This window comes from Melospiza georgiana, chromosome 5 (genome assembly GCF_028018845.1).
Source record: "Melospiza georgiana isolate bMelGeo1 chromosome 5, bMelGeo1.pri, whole genome shotgun sequence".
NCBI classification, from domain to species: domain Eukaryota; kingdom Metazoa; phylum Chordata; class Aves; order Passeriformes; family Passerellidae; genus Melospiza; species Melospiza georgiana.
Window position 1 is genome coordinate 9,628,343 of NC_080434.1, and position 22,068 is coordinate 9,650,410.

Consider the following 22,068-nt stretch of genomic DNA (forward strand, 5'->3'; position numbering starts at 1 on the left):
AAATTATTCTCTTTGTTTTCCCTGAAAATTAGCTTCTGGTATATCAGTTGCATATAAATTAAAAACAAAATTCACATTGTTGGTATAATAATATTCAGGTATTGCTCTGGAGTAGTAAAATAATTGAAATGTTTGTTCAGTATTACTGCAGCTGCAAGCAGTAAAATATGGGACTTCGTGCTGCTGAGCATGTAGTTTCTGTGATGGAAAGAAAATCTGAATATGACTGGAGCTGGTGTAATTTCTAGCTCTCACCAGAGCACAGAATGTGTGAGCATGATACAGAGGTCAAGAAGGAGGGGTGAAAAGGTAATCTCGAGCTCTAGTGTAGTATTTACAGTCTTGGACATTTGAAAAATGTCTCTGGCAGCTTGTGTAGAATGTGTGGGGCATGTTACTCAGCATGATTAAATGAAGTGTTTGATGTCAAATACCTTAATGCAGCAAATCCCCATAGCACCTATGACTCAAATTTTACCTTTTGCACCTCCCAAGTCTTTATGTTACTAAAAGAACTTGGACGCTTATCTACCTGTGAATTCCCCTTAGGGCTGCAAGGGCCGAGTTCTGCCTTCTCTCTGAGAAGAGCTCTGAGCATATGTGTACACAGGAGGCAATTTCAGATCTCTTCAGGAAAGGAAATGAAATCTTGCAATTTTGATGAGGGTCAATTTGGCAAGCTTTGGTCTATACCCCTGCAGTTCATGGCATCCCATGCCTTTTGATGGTTCTCCCCTCAGTGAAGAGATTTTTATTTTTTTTTTCAGTATCCATGCCATTTCATTCATCTCTTCCCCTCAATGTTCTGCCTTGTGTTTGTTTTTTCCCCCTGATTTTGCAAAATCTGTGAGGTTAGTTTTGGCGTGTTTTGGCCCTTTTCACTGCACCTCATTTCACCCTGGTTCATTTGATTGTAGTTACTAAATTTGCTAATTTTCTTTTTTTGTTCAATTGCGTTTTATTTGATCATATCTCCTTTCCAGTGTGTTTGCCAGGCTTTCCTTTCTGTTTTCAAGATTTCATTTGATCTCCTGAAAGGAACTGTGAGGGCTGTGGTGCTGTTATGCTGTGCCTTGGGAAGGTGACTGCCAGCTCCCCTTTGGCATATAGCCTTTGACGGAGTGCTGATCATATGAGATGATACAGACTGTTGAAGAAGAGAAAAGGGTTTGAATGAGACAGTGGGTAATGAGAGGTAGTAGTGGGTGTAGCTTTATAGGAACAGCAGAAGCACAATGACTTTTGGGCTGTAAAATTCTGGTCTCACCATTGTGCCGATATAATTTAGAATTGCGGTTTCTGGGTTTGTGGCATTTTCTGGTTTCTGTGGTTTTCATGAGTGGGAAAAAACCTTGGGCCTACAGAGTGCTTCTTAATCCTGAATGTCACTGAATTGGATACTGGAGAATTATGCTAAGCTTGCACTGATGTTTTTGACTATCTGGAATTAAATATATTCACCATAAAAAAGAAATATTTGTATGAACTAAGATTTCTGCTGATATAGAGAAACTGGCTGTATTCTAGCACTATATGGACTATTTCTTTAGTGACTTTTTAAAATGATGGTTACCTGTTCATAGGTTGGTTGGGCAGGAGAGTTTTTTATTTTGGAGATAATTATTTTTACCTTAGACAAATGGAAAATTATAGAATGTACAGAATATATCTATGGTGTTTTGAGGAAGTTACATAGTGAGTCAGTGGAAGTCTGGGTGAGTAAAAATGAATCTTACTAGGATCTTTTTCTTATGCTTAAGCAGAATTGTTCTGAATACTCTCTTGGATGCTTATCATAGTGTTCAAAAATGCCTTGTTTTGTTAAATTTGCAGATTTAACTTTTGCTGGAGAACCATAGCAGAAGAAAAAGACATTCCTTTGAGAAATGATACTCAAAAAGGAAAAAATAATAAGAAAATTCAATAAACTGCATAATCATCCCAGCAGCAAGGTTCCTAAAGCTTCTGCCTAAAAAAAATTAAAGTGAAACAGATGCCAAATTTCTTCAATACTAATTTGTGTAGATGGCAGCAGTGTTTCATAGCGTTCTTAATACAATGATGTTCCAGTTTAGATTTTATATGGTTTTATGAAAATACAAGGATGAACTTTTGGTTCTGGTTAACAGAGTATTTTATTACTAGCTTTATTAGTTTCATGGCATATGAATTGTAGACATGTTACTTATCCAATAACAGTTTCAAAAATAAATCAGATAATTATACATATATATTTTCCTGAAAGCACTTGAAGGATCTGATGTTTTTATGAAGAGCATTTAAGAATTACTTTTGATATACAATGAAACGCTCACTGTGCTCCCATAGCATATTACTTTTTAAATGAAATGTATACAAACAAAATATAAATATTGTGAATTTGGGGAATTTGTTAAGCCCAGATATGTCTGGAAGATGTTGCTCTAATGTTCTACATCAATCCTAATTTAAATGTTGTTAAGTCTTATCATATGTTTGGAGGTATGCCAAAATCAGGGTATACAAAAAATTAGTGATTATAGACCACTGATTTACAGGGACACTTGTAGAAATCATAATGAATGCATGATTTCTTGTATGCTGTCAAATTAAATCACTGTTTCCATTATGCAAGCACTTGATCTTGCAGATGCTGGAACATTTTTCTACTGCATGTTTGTACTGAAAGTGGATTTTGCTCCTCTCCCATGCAAGCTCAGGAAGAGGCAAAGTGCCTGTGGGTGTGAACGTGGGGCAGCTATGATTTAGGTGGAGAGAGCAACTTGTTTGTGAGCTTTTGTTTCTTGTGAGGGACCCTTCTGTTGTAATGACATGCTTAAATCCATTAGCAAGTGTCTCACCATACAGACTGAGAAATACAATTAGCAAGTTGTTTACAACAGAACTGCAACTGCTGTGACTAAAGTGTTATTGATAGAGTGAATGAACTTCCGAGACTTGTTTTCCAAAGATTAGTTTAATAAAGCTTTGACATGATGCTATAACTTAGCCTTGATTAGTTCAATGTAAGGCTTGATATTTTTTCACTGTCTAATTGCTTCACATAAAAATGACATGATACGTTATTCCAGATAGTTAAGCCAGTTCTTATCACTTTTAATCCTAGCAGTTGTATTTGCCTTGGAGACTGGAAGAGGCTTGATGCTAAACACTGTTGAAGTTTCATTTATTTGGATGCTTTAATCTGAAGGAAGGAATGATAATAATTTCCACACTTAAGCTAGAACAATTTTCTGCTAGGAAGTGAAGTCAAAAGGATGCAAGTGAAATGTAGTGCATGTGGGAGAAGAAAGAGTAAAATGAATGCTGGCTGTTTAATAGCCCAGTGCCAATCATCTGTTTTTAAATTCTTTGCCAATGCTGATCGTCACAGTTCATGTATAAACAGGAGCTGATTTTATCTGGCTTGTGAATTTTGTGACTGTGTTCTCCTTGTTACCCTAGTAACTGGAGTGATGTTGGCACTAGCATATGCACTTTCATCTGAAAAATATAATTTGTCTACTATGCCAAAGGAAGAAAGCTTAGAGACATAGCCTGTAACATAAGCCCAACATTTCAAAGTTGGCCTTGAAAATAAAGAATCATCTTAAATGGCTCCCCAATGTTGGGAACATGGCTCTTTTCTGTGATAATTTGAAGTTATGATTTCTGTAGTTTGGCCATAATTTTCAGCATTGTAAGAAAGACAAAAAGGCCCCCAAGAGGGCTTTGGGATTCTTGCTTTTTGTGTTCTTAGATATGCAACCAATGGGCTGAGGCTCCATAGGAAAGTTAACTGCCCTGTCTCCATCTTCCCTCCATAAGCAGGTATAACATTAACTTTTATAAAATTCCTTGGATGCTGTTCATGAAGAGCATTAAGTAAGAACTGGTACACATGTCTTTATAAATAATGCAATACATTATTCTGTGAGTATAAGTAACTTAATTTTTTTTTTTAATTTTAAAAAGGAGGCAGAAAACACTACGTTAGGTTGAAAACAGTGTAAACTTCATTTCCAATATCTCCATGGCAAAGAAGGTGTTAAGTGCCCTTTATTTTATTGTTCAGAGGCAAATGGAGGCTTCACTTGTGGTTGGTTTGATCTCTGTATTGAAAGATCACATTAATTTTGCACAGTGTCAAAGGCAAAGGCCTCCAGACTGCACAATTTATTTACACTCAAACACAATTTTCATTGTCCTCTGTATGTAGAATCTTATATTTAAGCCTGAGGATGTACACTGCTATATGGAATTTTTATCCTGTAGGAACTTGTGCAGCTTGGATTACACTTCCTTCTTGTTTTTTCGAAGCATTACATTTTTGTCAGAACAAATTATATGTTCATGCAGCATTTAGGCCCTCTGATAACCATCCTTTTACAAAGAGTAGCCATTACTGCATGATGCTGGAAAACTATTTTCCTGGTATATTTAATCAATATTTTATAGTTATTCGTTTACACTTGACATCTTTTAAGGGTTTTTAAAAAAAATACACAAATCCCATAAACACCTGAATAGCAGGTACTTGCAGAGCAGCAGCTTCCAAACCAGTGTAGCTGGTAGAAACATATCCTGTATTGTGTGCAGTTCAGTAGATTGCTAACAATACAGGGTTTGGACCTGCTGTTAGTACTGTTAATTTCTATTAATAATGCTGTAAAAACCTGCCTAAATATTTAGAGTTATGTGTACTGTATATGATGTTAAACTGGTTTTGTAATAATATGTACTTTGTGATGATCTGGGCAATGCTTTAGAAGAAAATTATCCAAATGATCCATCAGCCTGTTTATTAGATAATTACACACATTTTGCTGGTTAATGTGGAGTAGCTCATTGGGGTTTTTCTGGCAGTGCATGTATGTTCCAAAAGGGCAAATGGAAGTGCTGAATGGAAGAATCTTTAAAGGTTAAAATGCAACATGTGACAGATATTGTCCTTGTCCTCCCACAACTATTTAATTATGAACACTACGTTCATAAAGGAGGATAAAACTACTTCACTGTTCTGTTAACATGCCACTTCTTAGTATAGGAAAAGAGAAAAGTGTAGGCACCTGAAATGAATGTTTCATTATGTGTCTTGAGGGGAAATGACACTGGGGGCTTGTAATTCTGCTCCTGTGATTGTGTCCTTGGCTACAGCTATAGGTTGCACTTCTACTGTTTCCAGTACTGAAAAGAAGGTAAAGAGAAGAAAATTCCTCTTAGGGATCTTGCAGATAGGTTTGTGGGGTTGTTTCCCCTTGCCAGATTTGGGGTGTTTCTTTATTTCTGCAAGTATAGTTGGAAGGTAAGGAGGTGAAAAATCCAAGAGAGCAAATGACATTTTCCTTGGAGTAAGGTAGTGCTTTCATTAGATTTTGGGGGAAAGATTCAATAATTATGTCATCAGCCAACATGCAAACAGACCCAAACCTACCGTGCTATCCGTGTCTGTATTTTTCTTATAATTCTACAGTGTCTGAATAGGATGAGGAGAAATATTCAAGGATCCAAAATAGTTTTTTGTATTTATAAGCATTCCAAATGGTGTGTGTAGATGAAGAAATAGTGATAAATTTCAACATCCACTGCGTGTGTATCCTTTCAATGTAGCGACATATCACTTGAGACTTTACTTGCTTGGCTAAGACAGAATTCTGGGTATTAATATCCTAAAATTTTGAAGTGAGAGCAGCTTACATGGGTCTAATAGAAAATGTAAAACTCTGTGGGTTTTTTTTTCCCACTGCTCTCATTTATGCTTCTCAAAGAAATATTTCTGAAGATCTTAATCTTACCATGAAGTAGAACCCTGATATGAAGTTAATTTGATGATATACCAGTGAGTTTTCTTTCCAGGATTTCAGAACTGAAATACATGCCATATAGTACCCAAATCTCATTTTCATGCCTAATTAGGTATCCTGATTTTCAGAGTTCCTACACTTCTAACATGTCGCTATGAATCTTGGCAGGAGCATCTATAAAAAAGGTAGATGAATCATTCTTCTTTTGAAATTGGCTTCCACCAATTAATTACTTGTTTAAAAATACCCAAACCAAAGCACAACCTTAATCAAAAAAATGAAGTTTTGAGTCTGTAACCAACAGGTTTTGAAGCTTAAAATACAGAAGCATGTAGCAAATAGTAATTTTGAAAGCAAAGTGTTTTTTCCTATATAAGTAAAAAGTTTGAGCAGAACTTTTATAAGATAGAAATATCTTAGAAGTATGATGAGATGCCATTGAGCTGAGAACCTAATCCTAAGTAGCTAAAATGTTAAGTGGAGCTGCTATAAATACAGTAGGTGGATAAATACAGTGGGTGGGATTCTAATTGGTCTCTCTCCTATGAAGCACTGAAGAGGGTGATGTAACCTTCTGATACCTCTGCCTAATCAGGAGTTTGAAGAAAGAGAAGTCAGTAAATACAAGAAAGTGGATGTAGGTGTTTACTTTAGCTCTTCATGATCTGCATGCAATCTATATTGAGTTATGAGGTATAAATCTCCGTTGGCAAATATGACTGCCCTTGCCCTGTTTTAACTTGGAGAATGTCTGAGGAATTTTCTGCATCTGGATTAGAAGAACTGTAAAATGATGGAAACTTTCAAACTGGTAGAAAGTTTTGCAAGAGAATATAATCAGGAGACTTGAGATCCTCTATCACAAGTTTAGTAAATCAACAGCTACTCTTTTTATCTGGAACTAAACAAAAGAGAAAACTCCAAGCCATTTGTTTTCAGTAAGGACTTAAAAAACTGTACATATTGCTTCTTCAGAGATTAATGTAGATACTCAGTGTCATAAATTCCTTCAGTTTTTGTTTACTTATGTGACATGTACATCTGTAATACCTGGATAAATAATTTGCAAGATCCCCTTGATTACCATGACAACTACTTTGGGAGTCAAATTTACAGGATCAGTAGTTCTGGCAATGCCAAGCAAAATGACAGCGAAAAGAATTACTTAAGAAAGATGAGTGGTGTTAAAAATTTTGATAATTAACTGATTGTTTTTGACCATGACTGTAAAAGCACATCAGACCAATACTGTATCTGTTTCCTGACTCTGAGAATGGCCAACAGTAAGTGCTTAGAAAGGAGTGCAAAGGTAGACCAAGAATATAGCAGGCTTTTTCTTGTCAAATTCTTTATGATTTTTTCCCCTATATGTTTTCTGTTGTTTTATTGAAATGCAACGATTATGTTCTCCCTTAAAGAGAATTTGGGGCTGAGGAAAAGAGGAAGCTTTGGGAGGCTGGCATGGAGGACTAGGAAGAGACTCATAGGAGTTCTGAGGGTCTCTTGGAAGAACATGAGGGAATCTGTGAGGCTCAGACATTATGCTGAGATGTTAAACTGGCCAGGGGGTCATGGTGGATGGCCAGAGAATGCTGGTGAGGATTCTTGGTAAGGAAGATGAGCTGGGAGTGCTCAGAGGATCTTCAAAGACTGAGGAATGGATTCCCTTGTCTTGCTCTCAGGCAGGCCCATTCCTCTCCAGTGTCCTTCATAAAAAACCACTATACCTGCAGTTGCATAAGCACAGGAGAATGCTTGTGTCTCCCAGCAGCAGCCTTTGTGTCTCCTGGGTGACTGCTGAACTAGATGGAAGCTTTCCATAAGGCCTCTGTAAGGAACCCAGGCAGATGTTTTCCTGATGCTGCCAGCAGGGGCTGGGGGGTGGCTCTTGCTGATGTGGGAGGCTGCTTCCCAAAACAGCAGCTAGCTCTGACTGCAACTTGCTAACACCGCTCCAGAAACTGCTGAAGGACAGTCACCAGTTGGGCTGTACATGTCACTTAACAGCTAATCCCTGTTTCCGTGGTACAGATGAAGAGCTGGTCATGTGTGTTTGGTTTACATTTACTCAGTGTGCTATTCATTTTCTCTGGGAACACAGATATTTTTAGCTTGATCTGATCTGAATTAGCAAGCAGTAGTAGCAGAGTAAAAGTGATTACCTTGACAAATCTTTATTTGCAACAGAAATAAAAGAAAGAGAATTTGAAGTGCTGCAGATTTTGGTCATAAGCACATTGTCCAGTATAGGGTAGAAGTCAAAGGAGATGAAAATATTTTGATGTGTATGACCCAACAGAAAATTATGATAGATTTTTAACAAAGTATATGACCTTCCCAAGATCTAAATAACTGAGTAAAAAGTAAAAATGTTGGGATATATTGGCAGAATGGGTTAAGGGTCTCCATTCGCTGCAATTATTTACCTGAGACAAAGTGGAAATGAGGATAAAAGTACCCTATCTGCCAGGTTCCATGGCAGGCACAGTCTGTGATGCTCACAAAAGATAACAAGAGCTGTTTTATGCAATATAGATCACATGTGACCAATGCCCACACAGTTCCTGTGCTGTTACACTGCATTGGAAAGCTGTGAAAGTGGATATCACTTACAAAAATCATGTATTGATTAAAAGAAAATTAAAATCCTTTCAGCCTAATCTTTGCTTACCTTGTAGAGGTAGCCAGTGGATCTACATGTGTAATACACCAGTTTATTGGTACATAGCAATAGGTAGGAGCTCTAGCATGACCATGCAAAAGCAAGGAAGTTTACTTGCATGGCATTTCTGAAAAACATGGGAAAAACTGAATTTGAGTGAAAATCTGTTCTCTTTGTCCTGTTAGTTTCCTTGTATGGATTGAAGTGACCAACCTGCGGCCTCATTAAGCCTTGCTCACCCAATTATTGGGCACTATCTAACATTCATATTTCACTGGTTACTTAATGGACTATAAAATGATGATATTGACATTTCCTGCAGATGTTACATGTTGTATTTTTACTTCTGCAACGCCAGTTTATAATCAATGTTGACAGCTTCTCACTTGCTGCAGTTCTACTCTGTTACTCTCTGCAAGAGCTGCACAGGTATATAATACAATCTGTAACCAGGGAAATCTTGTTTAGCTTAGGCTTATGAATGTTGTACTCTACTTTTGCATTCTTGTTGTTAAATATTTGTATTGTGTTTGTGTGTGTTCAGCTGATTCTGGTTCATTTAGCCTCGCTAGCCCATATGCTGCTGCAATGTCCACTCATGCATAAATTCCCCAGGAGCTGGAAGGGAAGATGGTGTTAATGGTGCAGCCTCAACTGGTTTTGTGGAGGGGGAATTAACCTTTGCAGGAGTCCTCACTGGGCCAGGTATGGCCAGCTGATTTATGCCATTTGGAAAAATGAACTAAACCAAAGACAGCTGGCAAGTAATGCTCTTGTTCCTTGGTTAGGAATATTGATTATATCTGCTTAGTGGCAATAGAAATGACTAATTTATGGGGCTGGAGAATGAGAGGGGAAAGTAAACAACAAATTTTACAAGGATTCATATATAGTTTTTAACATTGAAGAGCAATATGCTTTCCTTTGTCTGGTGGGAGGGGAAAATAAAATCTGTCATAAAGCTAGCTTCCAAATACTTACTCTCTTTGTAAAGTCTAGAAAGAAATATTCCTGATACCTGTAGAATTCTGTGACATAGTGTGTTGAAAATGCATTATCTAGCCCAAGATAACTAAAAATATTATGCAACTATATTTTTTGACTTTGCAATCATCTTTTATGGCCTGACTCTGTCACAGAAGTGAGAGCTTATAGGATTAAACATCTGACCTAAATATTGTTGAAGTTAAACCTTCTGTTCTTCTGGTCTTCTCAGTGACCAGAGAAGATCTTGTGATCAAGTCCTTGTAGCCCTTGAACTGATCCAGGCCTGTTACATGCTTCCCAAAATTTTCTTTAATTTTTACTGAATTCTGTTTCCTGACATTGACCTTCATTTGCTCTGTTTGTTCAAAGCCTAATTTAGTCTGTTTAAGCAATAACAATTGAGGCTCTGGGCAATTTCAGGGGATTAATGACTGATTGAGAGGGTTGATGGCCTGAGGCAATGACTCAGGGCTATTAATTTCATCTACAGAAAATGTATCAGGAAATGTTTTAGACTGAAGTTGTTGCTTGGCAGTGCCTGAATTGAGGGAGGGTGACTCTGGCAAAAACAATTGCCTATAAAGTCTGAATGGGCTTATTAAAATATACTATTACAACTTTGTTTTATAGCAACTCCAAAAGCCTGAACTAAAATGGAAATAAGACAGGAAAGTGCAAAATGTTGTTCTTCAATGTGCTGTATAAAAAAAAAGGTAATGGACAGCTCATGTCAAGAAGCTTTTGTTACCTTTTTGAAAAAAAGAATGTATTTTACATCTTCATAAAGCAGGTGATTCCTGTTTCTTTTATAATTTTAAATATTATTCTATTCAGAAGTATTCTAAAATGGATCTCTAAAACAGAATTGTCTTACAGAAGTATGAAATCCATAGATACATATTTAACCTTTTCAAATTGTTTCCCGGTTATGAAATATTAGTAGAGAGATTCAAATTAGAATGAGAATTAGACACATTGTGTTTATATAGCTCTAATAAATGTGTCATAGGCACTGAATTTTTTCCTGTAAAACTGCTTGAAGTAAGGTAGTGTCCTTACTCCAGTTTACAGATGGTAGTCAGATTGTTTGAATGAAAGATGGTGAAAGATGTTGCCTGCAGAGCATGTAGAATACTGACCCTTGGAGCTTTCCAAATCTTGGCTGGATATGACCCTGAGCAACCTGCTCTAACTTCAGAAGTGACTCTGCTTTGAACAGGGACTTGGGTGAAATGATTTCCAAAAGTATCTTCCAATGTATTGCGTTGTTCCATGGTTCTTTGCTTCTGTGGATATGTGACAAAGCCAAGACTGGAAATTTAATCCTGTTGGTCCAACAGGAATTTTAACAAAACACGATATCAATATCATAATAATCTTCCTTAAACCTCTGACTTCTGGTGGGATATGGGCTTATACAGTTTTTAGCACGTTTTAAAATCCTTCCCTTAGGTGCTTTGCTTCTTTTATAAGTTAAGGTGATACATGCAAAACTAAAATTAGTGGTTATGCTGATGTTTTTGCTTCTTCTAGTTTTCATAATTGTCAATTGCTACAATTACAGTTGTTAATGGTTTCTTAGTTTATTTTCAAAATTTGTCTCCACTGCAGATTCTCTTTTGGGACAAATTCCTGTATTTGATAGTTGGTCATGGCAAAAATGTTAAATGACTTTTCCCAAGTAAATGTTCAAAAGTGCATTTGTAAATGTTTGTGTGTGCAAGCAGTGAGTTTCAGTGTAGCACAGCCCCTGACAAGAGTGCCATTTCAGGGGTGCTGCCATGAGCTGGCCTCTTTGTGTAGAGCAAGAACCATTTGCACTCCAGCTTCACAGAGCTCCTTTTCTATTCTTAGGCTTCATATTGTCATTTCCCTCATGTAATATCTTTATTATACTGGGTTTTCTGTCAGTGAAGCCTGTTACTTTTCATCTGGGATAGGTGTTAAAGCTAAGAACTGTGTTCAAAAAGTGGGCACAAGGATTTGATTAAAACTTGAATTGAGCTTCTATGTTTTGCTTTGATTTTTATTTTTTCTTCTTCACTTCTCTTTTTGACTATATTTGAAAAGAGACAAAAAACATTAGGAATAGGTATCTCACATGAAAGAGCCCTAAATATCTATACCAAGGGATTTTATGCCTAGATTTTTAACTAGTATTGCATCCAGCAAACTTGGGAGTAAACAGGTCACTAACCTGTTTACTGCTTGCTCAAATCAAAGCCTCAGCTGACAGCTTTTGCTAGGTGTTCAAGAAAGATAAAAGTGACAGTTATTATGCATCTTTCCTCCCTTGCTAATACATACTTAAACAAATGGAGAAATGTATTACATCAATATTTTGAGTTTTCTGTTCTTTCAATTTGCAGCTTTTCTGAATTTTCATTCTCTCAGACTTTGAAATGCGTTATCAACATTTTTAGTGTCATTTTTCTTTACCTTATTGAATAAGAAAAGACTATATATTGAACATCATGCTGTGAAAAGATTTCTCTCCTGACAGCACACACCTAATTGAAAGAGTTATGGATGTTTTTCCCCATGTTACTTTGAGAGTCTTAAAACTCCTTAATGATTTATATGAACAGCAAACAACAGAGCTGGTCCATATACCAAATGGATATTTTTTAGAACTAAATAACCGCATTGAGTTAAAAAAGTGGATACAGAAATCTCTGAAAAGTGATGCAAAGTTGGTTGATTAATCTTTATTTCTGACCCAAAAATGGCTTGAGGGCCCTGTAAAAGTAAGAAAATTCTTACAATTTTTTAGTGTATCTTCAATATTTAGCAGCTCAGCCTGATGCTGAATGATTATGCAGTGGAGGATGAGGAGCACTCAGTGATTGTGGTCTCTTTTTCATTCCTTGGTTTCAGCTGTAGCAATGTGTGTCACACCAAGCTGTAAGATATATTTCAATATGGGATTTACTGAAGAACTGACAAATTGCATATATTTGTAGATTAGAACATTATGTTGAATCATCTCTCCAAACACCACCTGCATGTATTTTAGTGACAGTTTGGAACACAGAGAATAATATAATATTTAACTAAATAATAATGGTAATATTTAACTAAATTTTACCATAATCAACAAATGGAGATGTTACAAAACCATTGCCTTTGTGTCAGATACCCCTGATCATTCTACTTTCCATTCTGACATTCTTTATGATAAATCTTCTGGAGTCTTACTTTATTTTCTTGTCAACTTGGTAACTTCAGGTTTAATTCTTCTGTGAGCACACCAGGAATGGAAGCCCTGGCCCTTCTGAGGTGTGAATTGGTGTCTGTATTCTGCAGAGATCATGCTTGGTTTCATTGTGCAGATGTTGAATCAAGGTATATGCATTTCTCTTGTGGCATTGTTTTATAGTTTCACTACTTCTGACTACTCTCATGAGAATCTCAGGCTATGTTGTCATTGTATCTGCAAAACAGCACATCATAATGAGTTTTGACTGTATTGCTTGAAAAGTTTCTTTTTCTGGTTTCATTTATGCCAGGTGATGGCAGTAAAGGACCTTTGCTCTTTCAGCATTTGCTATGAAGTACAGAAAACATTCAGACTCCTAGCTTGCCTCCAAGGGAGAGGACTCACTTCTTTCATTCCTGTTGCTGCCTTGCAGCTTATGACATCCATTGTAAGATGAAAAAAGTAGCATGGCTTGGACTGTAGGCTGTCTGGGTTTTTTTTGGTCCCTCTTAATAAATACTCAAAGCCGTATCTGTTTTTCACTTTCTCTGTGTTGACCTTCTCATACTGTATATTCTACTATGACTTTTCAATGTGTTCCATACAGTTCAAGCTGTAGTGTTTGGTTTTGGGCTGAAGATACTTAAAACTGCCCCCAGAAGTTTAGCATAGATTGGATGTAAAGGGACAGAATGTCCCAGTGAAGCTTTGTCTGGGATTTCTCACTCAGGCAGATGGTAACACAGCAATGTTGTGTCAGAAAACATTTCTGAAGTGAAAAGCCTTGCAGTGAGTCTGGAGTGCACCTGCTGGAAATAGAACAAATCAGGCATTCACAACTGTTTTATTGATGTCTAAATGAAGGGAGGGGAGGGGGGGGAAGGCCTGACCAGAAAACACAAAATAATTCAGGCTGGCCTTGAAACTTCCTTTCTTAAGTTTGCATTTATTAAGCATAGGACAGGATAGAAAAGTGACCAGCTTACCACTTCTCAAACAAGCCACAGCAATGACTGTTAATAAAGAATGTGCTTTGCCAGTGGTTTTGATTAGTGATCTCATGCCATCAGTGGGGGGAGTGAGCTAAAAGCTTTCCTTGAGGCAAAAAACATCTCAAACTGGCTGTAGCATAAGATCATCAGTGCTATAATGAGAACAATCCCATATTCTAATTCAGAAGGAGATGGAATTGTAGGTATTCATCAAATGCACTCTGGTCACAACAGAGTCAGGCTACTTTTGTTCATGTTTTTAGTCTGAAGAGACCTTTCATAAAATTGCTGTGCAGCCACCAGACACTGGATTAGTCCATTAAGGTCTCTCCTTTTTCGTATTCAACTGATGTGTGCTTGTAGTAGAAGTTCATATGGGAAACTTCTGTCTTCCTATGCTTGTTTGGTTGTGTTAGATCTCATTCAGCTTGTAGTAGTCCAGTTTTTCAGGTTGTCTTTTTTTTTTATTTTTCACAAGCATATTCCTGTTTTCCTTTGTATCCTTGTCAACTCTGCCACTAGTTAAAAGTCTTTAGCACATAACTACTCCTCCAGCCAAGGCCATGTGTGGAAACAGTAAATAAGACTTTTCCCTAAACCAACATACTAGGAACTCCAGTGGCAACATTTTTCTAGGCTGAAAATCTGCATTTTGGTGTGGCTGATTGATGTGACTGATGTAGCTACCTTGACCTTGTGAAAAGGCTTAATGCGTATGTCACCGAACTTCAAAAGAAGTATTGGAAAAAAATCAAAATCTGTTCTTTAACAAGAGATTACACATGCACACTTCCAGGGAGCAGCAGGGGCTGTCTGCTCCCTAGGGGTGGGAAACTGAATGTGATGGTGTGGCCAGCTGAGGGACCTGGATCAAACAAGCGGGGCAGATCAGAGCTCACAGACAAAGCTGACGCAACAGCTCAGACTTCCTGCTGGGTTTGTGGTGATAAGGCAGACAGGAGGCCAGGCTGGGAAGTCAGTGCTCAGGTCAGGGGTGGGACCCATGGCTTCCATGGTAGAGCTGGGGGCTGGAACTCCTCTATGACTCCAGCCCAGGGCTGAGATGAAGTAGACTCTGGGAGCTAGAACGTGGGAGCTGACCTCCGAAAAAAAAATTGGCCAGGGCCATTAAGACATGTAAGTGTCAGATCTCTGGTGTACATTTAGTTGCTGAGGTTAGAGACTTCATGATCCTGAAAGTGTTTTCCAGCCTTACTGATGCTATGATTTCATTATTCTAATTGAAGGTGTGGAAAGGAACAGATTTGCATAATGTGAGTTTGTCTGTGAATAGCTTCTTAGATAAAATACCTATAAATGTATTTGGGGTTTGGGTGTATTTGTGTTTTGTACATTTGGGGAAGAGTACATTTGTGGGTGTACTCTTCCTCAAAGAGTAATTCTTCCTGGTGCTGTTTTTTAATCCCTATGTTTCAAGAGTGAGGAAAAGGAGAAATAAAGAATTACAAACCGATTTCTTCTTCTGTTTACATTAAAGGCTGAAGGGATCTGTTTACATCTGGTTTTTAATTTGCAGTATAAGATTTCCTCAGTAGCTGAAGGCCCAGGCTGTGTGTATGTACACTTAGACAAATAAGTTAGGCATGCCCAGGAATGTTTCTGAGCACTGATACCAAGTGATTGACATGGAGTAGCTTGCAGTGCTGCTGTTAAACCTTAACATGAGACTACCAGCTACTAGGAAACTGCAGATTTTATAGTTGTCCCCATCCTGTGCTAGTGTCTGAACTGTGTCCAGGCCAGGAATAATTTTAAAGATTTCTGGTTAATGCTAAGAGTGCCTTTAACAGTTTAGAAGATGAGTGGTTTGGGCTGCTTTTTTACAGGAACATACATGGACCTTTCAGCTTTTGATTTAAACAGATGAAGCAAATCAGCTAGGCAGGAAACTCATGAGTGCTCAGAATGTCAGCTAAATGCTTGGGAAAATATTCAGTTTCTTCACCTGAAATTTTTAAACCATACAGTTCTGATATGGGTACAGGGATAAAAGGTGATGTGAAAGGATGCTGTACTGCTGAAATAGCAATTTCATCTACAGACTCTTCTCCATTTTGTTTTTGCAAAAATGCCCATTAAATAACTACTTAATTAATGTCTTTGCTTTTCAGTGTTGGATAAAGCCTCCTGATATTAAAGAACTGTGTACAGAATCGCACAGATTATGGATTTGGTGGAGTGGTGTACAGCTTCAATTACAGATATCAACATAAAGCTGGTGATCATTTTCTATTCAGCCTGTAATAATATAGGAAGACAAGTCAAATACTGGGCTATGGAATTTTTTGCTTTGAGGTCAGTGAGCTGCAAGATCTTCAGCTGCAGGAAGTTAATTGTTTTGGATTAATGGAAGCAGCTGAAAAACAGGCTATCACAAAACTTCAAACTGGAATATTTTTATAGTGCCAGCTGACCTGATGCTTTTCATTGACTGGAGGGATGATTGGCCAGTTGAAAGAAACTGCAGATGATTGGTATGTGTAGATTTTAACAAATTTGACATAGTGACACATGGGAAAGCAGCAGTCAGATTAAGATTGGAAACTATTAAGATAGGAGATAAAACATGGAAGTAATGTATGAAACAGATTACGCAGGAAGTGTTATACTTACTGGGAAATTATCAAAATAAAAGGAGCTTTCAAGTCAGGTTCCTCTGAATGTGAGGTTGGGACAGCTAATATTTAATATTTTCCTAAGTGATATAATGATTTCATAAGGCATAAAAAGTACACTTTTAAAATGTACTGCTCAATGTATTGCAATCTACTGACTGATCATCAAGAAAGTGGGCAGAACAGCACGTGGAAAAGAAGCTGGACTGTGAACAAAAGGAACTAAAGGAGGATGTTATTATACAGTAAATCCAATTGTACAAGGGACAAGAAAAACACTTAAGGATTAACATTTAAGATTGATAGACTATCAGTTCTTATTCATGTCCTGGACAGATGGAGTCTAACTGAAATGAGTAAAAAGAAGCATTAATGGTCCTATGGAAAAATAAGGTTTCTCTGAATGGGAAAGTTAAAAAAGCTTTCTAGATTGGCAAGATAAAGGCTGAGAAGTATGGTAATAGTCAGCAAAGTTTTTAGAATGGTAAACATCATGGGTAGCGAAGATAATTTTTGGGTGGTGAACAGTCTTGACATTAGAAGAAATAAGTACAAAAGGTGAATAAATAGACCTAATCTTAGTAGCAAGAGTAGTAGGTTTTCTGACACACTGACCGACTTTCTGATATCTGAGGGTTTTTATAATGTTTTTCTTAACTTGTTTGAGAATAAACCAGTGTACCACAAAGGAGTACAAAATACTGTGTTCTCAAAATTAGAGCTAGTCTCATTTATACACAACTTTAGAAAAGTATTTGGGAGAGTAAGAAAAACACTTGAATAACTGCTTTCCCTTTTATATTAAATATTACTGAATAAGTTAGATACAACTAATCTGTGGAGGATGACCTTTCCTTACCTTTTTTTTTTTTTTATTTTTTCTTTTCAAAACTGTGTAGGTAGAAATGCCAACTATTGTTCTCCTCCAGACTTTGTCTGTGGGCAGAAATGAGATATCTCACATAAACCCAGGAATTTACTTCTAATGTAACTGGAATCTTAACAGACTAATCCTAGAACCATTACTTGTCCAAATGCAATTATTACATGTATGCAGAAAAGCTTAATAATAATAATGCAAAAAAGAGTTTAAATGCATAAGCTGATAAGCTTCCTGACGCTTCTAGGACATACCTCCACTGGTTTCATTCTGGTGTTGGTGAAGGTGCTACAGGGATTCCTCAGCCTTTGGTGGAAATAACATATTCATTGTGTTGGATATGACTTTTTTTATTTCCTATACCCCCTTTTGTTCACTTTTCTTTCAGTGACCATTGTTGAGTTCATAGTTGCAGGGTTTCAGTTCCAGACCATCTTTTATTTTCTCATGCCTGTACTCCTCTCTGCTCCACCATGTTTCTTCACTGCAGCTGCACCAGGTCTGTTTTTCTGTATTAGGTTATCCATAAATGTCTCATTCTAGATGGAAATCCTTGTTATTTCTATCTTTCTAAAACTATGATTGTACTGTAGGAGATAACAGTGTCCTAGGTTGGCTATCCCTGAACCAGGACACACAGATAAAAAAATTAGCCTGATCATTTGGGAAAAAGTGCTGTTAGTGCTTATAAAATAAAAAAGAGGTTGCAGGCAGGTCAAGAAAAGGTTCAATAGCTAAAGCTAGACAAAGCTCAGTGTAGCCTGCCTCAGCCACAGGAGCTGGCTGTACGCCGGCTAGCCGTGGCTGGAGGAGACCACAAATTCTGCCAGTCCCAGGTTCTTCACAAGAACCCCGGGTAGTGGTGCCATCTGTGGCGTGGGTGGCGCAGGCGACAGCGTGGCAGCGAAGTTCTGAGGCGAAGGAAGGAGAGGGCGGACACTCGTGTGGAGCGCCAAGGCGCTTTATTGTCCCAGCCAGCACCAGCAACTGTGTCAGAGAAGGACCCTTTGGGGGGACAATGATAAAGGGGATGGACATGCCAGGAGGAGACACAAGGGATTCCAATAAACAAAGGCCAGGGGAGGAGCGTGGGACACAACTGAACCAATAAGGATTGCATAGGAGAGGGAAAAGGCTCAGGAGACAAATCATATCTTAAGGGATAACTGACGTAGAAGGTTCTCGAAACAAAGTGGGGAGTGGTTACAATGATGGACAGGGAAACTGGGCAGCCCCAGGAGGGAGGAGATAAACTTATAAGGACATAAAGGGAAGGACTAGGGGATCGGTCGCCTTGGCGGACAGGCTGCTGGTGTGAAAACAAGGGAGAAACAACTCAGGGACAAATCATTGCGAGGGAGGAACAGAGGGGGAGCCGAGGATCAAACCATAATCTCAACTTATAAAAAATAACAAACTTTACAACAAAATCTGTATAAACACCTTAAAACACACAATGCTACAGATCAGTTCTGATGTCTTGCAAATTCAGTATGCAACATACAGTCCATTTTTACAGGGTAAGAGTTACGCACCCCATCTTTATCCTGAACATGGGAGTTCGTGTTATAACAAGGTCTTTATGCAGCAATTATTATGTTAGGAACCAGAGTGTGGGGGAGGCAGGTGCTGAACTTTTTTGCTGTAGGGAAGCAGTATGGTAATTTCCCATCACTTCTGTCACTTGAACAATATAGTCCCTAGGCCCTGTAGGCACCTTTATGAAACCTATTTTGTTTTGCTCTGTCCTTGCCATTATACTGTTATGTTTGCCCAATTATCCCATCATAAAAAAACCCCAAACAATATTACAAGTACTAGCAATTTTAATTGAATTGTTAAAATAAAAAAATACAATATAATTTGATTAAAATAAGGGATAATTTGGTTCCAATAATAGTGCATAAGCAAAAGATAACTGCGGGGTACGGAGGGCAGGGTTCAGTGATCCTTGTCACCTCACGTACAAGCTTGCCAAGTGAAAATCACCCCTTACATGCCATATGTCAATGCCATCTCCTCCCATTTTCGGTTTGTCATATCTCTCTCCGCCCTCATTACTGCCCTTATCACGCATGCACCACCACTCGGTTTGGTGGTCACACAAGTCTTTGGGGTTGTTTTGGATGAAGACCTCTCCTCTTTCTCTTTGTCCTTTAATTCACCTTTGGGTTACACATGTGCACCAAGCCAGTACAATGTAAGCCAAGACTAACGTATCACTGCATCTACATATAAAGGCAAATAAGTCCCTTATGATTAGCACTATTCTGGGACCCAACCAGGTTCTTGCTCATTTTTAGCAACTGTATCTTCAGCTTGTTTCCTGTGGTCCTTGAGAGCATCTGCTGGGAAGGGGGGGGTGGAGCCCCTCCTTTCCCTCTCTTCTTGGCATCACAACTTTTAACTATTTTACTATTCTCAAATATTAATTACTGTATCAATATTGATTACTGTTTTAGTTTTTATCAGCATGAATCATACCTATTTATCACACTACTGAGATTGTTTTAACCTGTCAAACTCAGTAGTACACTTAGGCAACATTCTTTTATTGCATATATTCTGAATTTGACTCTTGTTCTATGGGGAATGGAGTGCAACTGCCAATAGTCATTCTATTTGTCACCTTTAACAACCATCAGGAAAATGGAACTGTGTCTGTGTATGATGAGCTAGAAGGAACTTATTCACCTTTAAGCTGTTAATTTCTAAACCCACCTAGACCAGACTTGTACTGTTCCTCTAAATGACAGTGACATCTAATGCAGTAATTCAGAATGTATTAACTGACTAAAGGCATGCCATTATTTTTCTGTGTTAATTTGGCTTTAGACAAGGAATAACCATAGCCAAAATGAAACAATATTGTAAATGTAGTAGAACATGTTTGGAAACCCTTCACATCTTCATGATCCATTTTTATCTGCTAGTATCTTGCTAGCTCTTTTGAGTATTCTTGGCAAAATGTGTAGGAGATATACAGTAGCCTGAACAGTTGATATCTGCAATGGTACACTGAAGGTGTCTGGCAAGTTCATCTCTGCAGTATGGAAAATTCCCTCACCAGATAACCCTCACCAGAATGTAATTGTTTGGGTTATAATAATCTGACCACTAGCAAACTCTCATACTACTTTATCTTCCTGCTCACCAAGATTTTTTAATTGGCTGTGTCAGCTATTAAATTGAAAGAATGAAATTTCTGCATTCTGTGAACAGTTTACGGAAGATTTTTATTAAGTGCTAGTTAAAAATTTCTTCTGTTCTGTGTCAAACCCAAAAAAGGGAAATGCTACCAATATGGTGAGGAACTTTTCTGGCCTGTCATATTTTCTTTAAGACACATTTTCTGTGTTGGGAGTCACTGTATTTTGTTCCAAGGCATTGCTATGTAACCCTTCTTTCGTCTGTATACATATTAAATAAAAATGAAAATGGCTTGAACCACCTGTCTGGAATGACATGACTGTCTTGGAGATCTGATTCCCAACGACTCTTTTAATAGTAAATTTATAAGTGCCAGGGTCTGATTTAGTTGCTAATTGCTGTACCTACAGTCAGTTGGGTAGCAGCACATACATCTTACCGCTTTTTGAGTCTTCACCAATTTTATTGAACTGTAATAACAGCAGGTCTGATAAGTAATTACTATCAAACTAGACAAAGCAAAGCCAACAATGAGCAAAAGAAGCATCATATCAGAAATATCAGCAGCTGGGGAGTAGCAGATACCTTTATACTGTTAACAAGTTTAGAGGGCACATTGAATAAGAGAAATTAAATAAGGGGAAGGGGTAACAGAAGCAATGAAGTTTTGGAAAAAGAAAGCTGGAGTGAGAAATGCCAGGCTACCGATGTGACCATCTCCACAGAGAAATTTCTTTGATTACGTGAATGTCCAGGATTTTAATGTTTTTCTTTCTCTGCTTGGTTTCTCTCTACAGCCTTCTTCCAAAATTACATGTTTGGGTGAGAGAAAAACACTTAAGCATCACAACAGTGAGAGGAACTAGCAGAATATTAAGCACCTGAGATCAACAGTTTTGCAGAGACTGGTTGAATTAGGACACTTAAAAAGGTTTTGCCTCAATGCACTTCAACATAAGGTCTGTTTTTCATAGAATTGCAAAACTTGTGGAGTTCTTCCTCCTTTTAGAATTTTGGCTGTGATTTAAACTCTGGATTTAACTACACAAATACATCAGCTGCAACTTTCCATTCTTCTTATCTACCCAGCTCTGCTAAATTGCTCCCATATCCTTTGTGATGGTCTTTTATCACCACATTGTTTGTTTCATCATCAATTTCTTTGGAGTTTTTTGGTCTCCAAACAGTTTTTGGAAAGAAGAAATTCACCTTTGGTTAAACTCTCTCAAAGCAGTGGTAGAAGGAGATAGATGCTTAGTGGGTAGTGACAGCTGTGTGTCCTAGCAAGATGCAGAATCACAGTACCTCCCTTTCTGTTTTTCAAGCAGGTTTTAGAAGTCCAGTTCCATATTTCCACTAGCATATCAAAGAGGGGGCAGCAGATGGTGTCCTAGAGGAATTCACATAAATATATGATGTCACAGGTTTTGTTCAGAGTGAAACACTTTCTCCAGAAGAAGAGGCTGACATCACTGAGCAATCATCATTGACAAGAAAACCTGGTGAGTCAGTACTTCTAGGTCATCTCAACTCTTCAGCAGGTCATCTTGTCTAATCTTCACTCCTAAGTCCTTGTAATCAAACAAAGTTACACCTGAGAACAGAAAGAGGCCAGCCTGGGAAATGAGAAACAAGACAGAAATTCAGCTTGTGTTGTGATGAAGTGTACAGCATAACTGACAATTATAAAGAAGGATTTGTTGAAATCTTTTGCTAGTAGAGTGTCTGAAAGATAGGGTAGCTTGACATCTGAGGTGGTGATGAGGAGCACAAGTACAC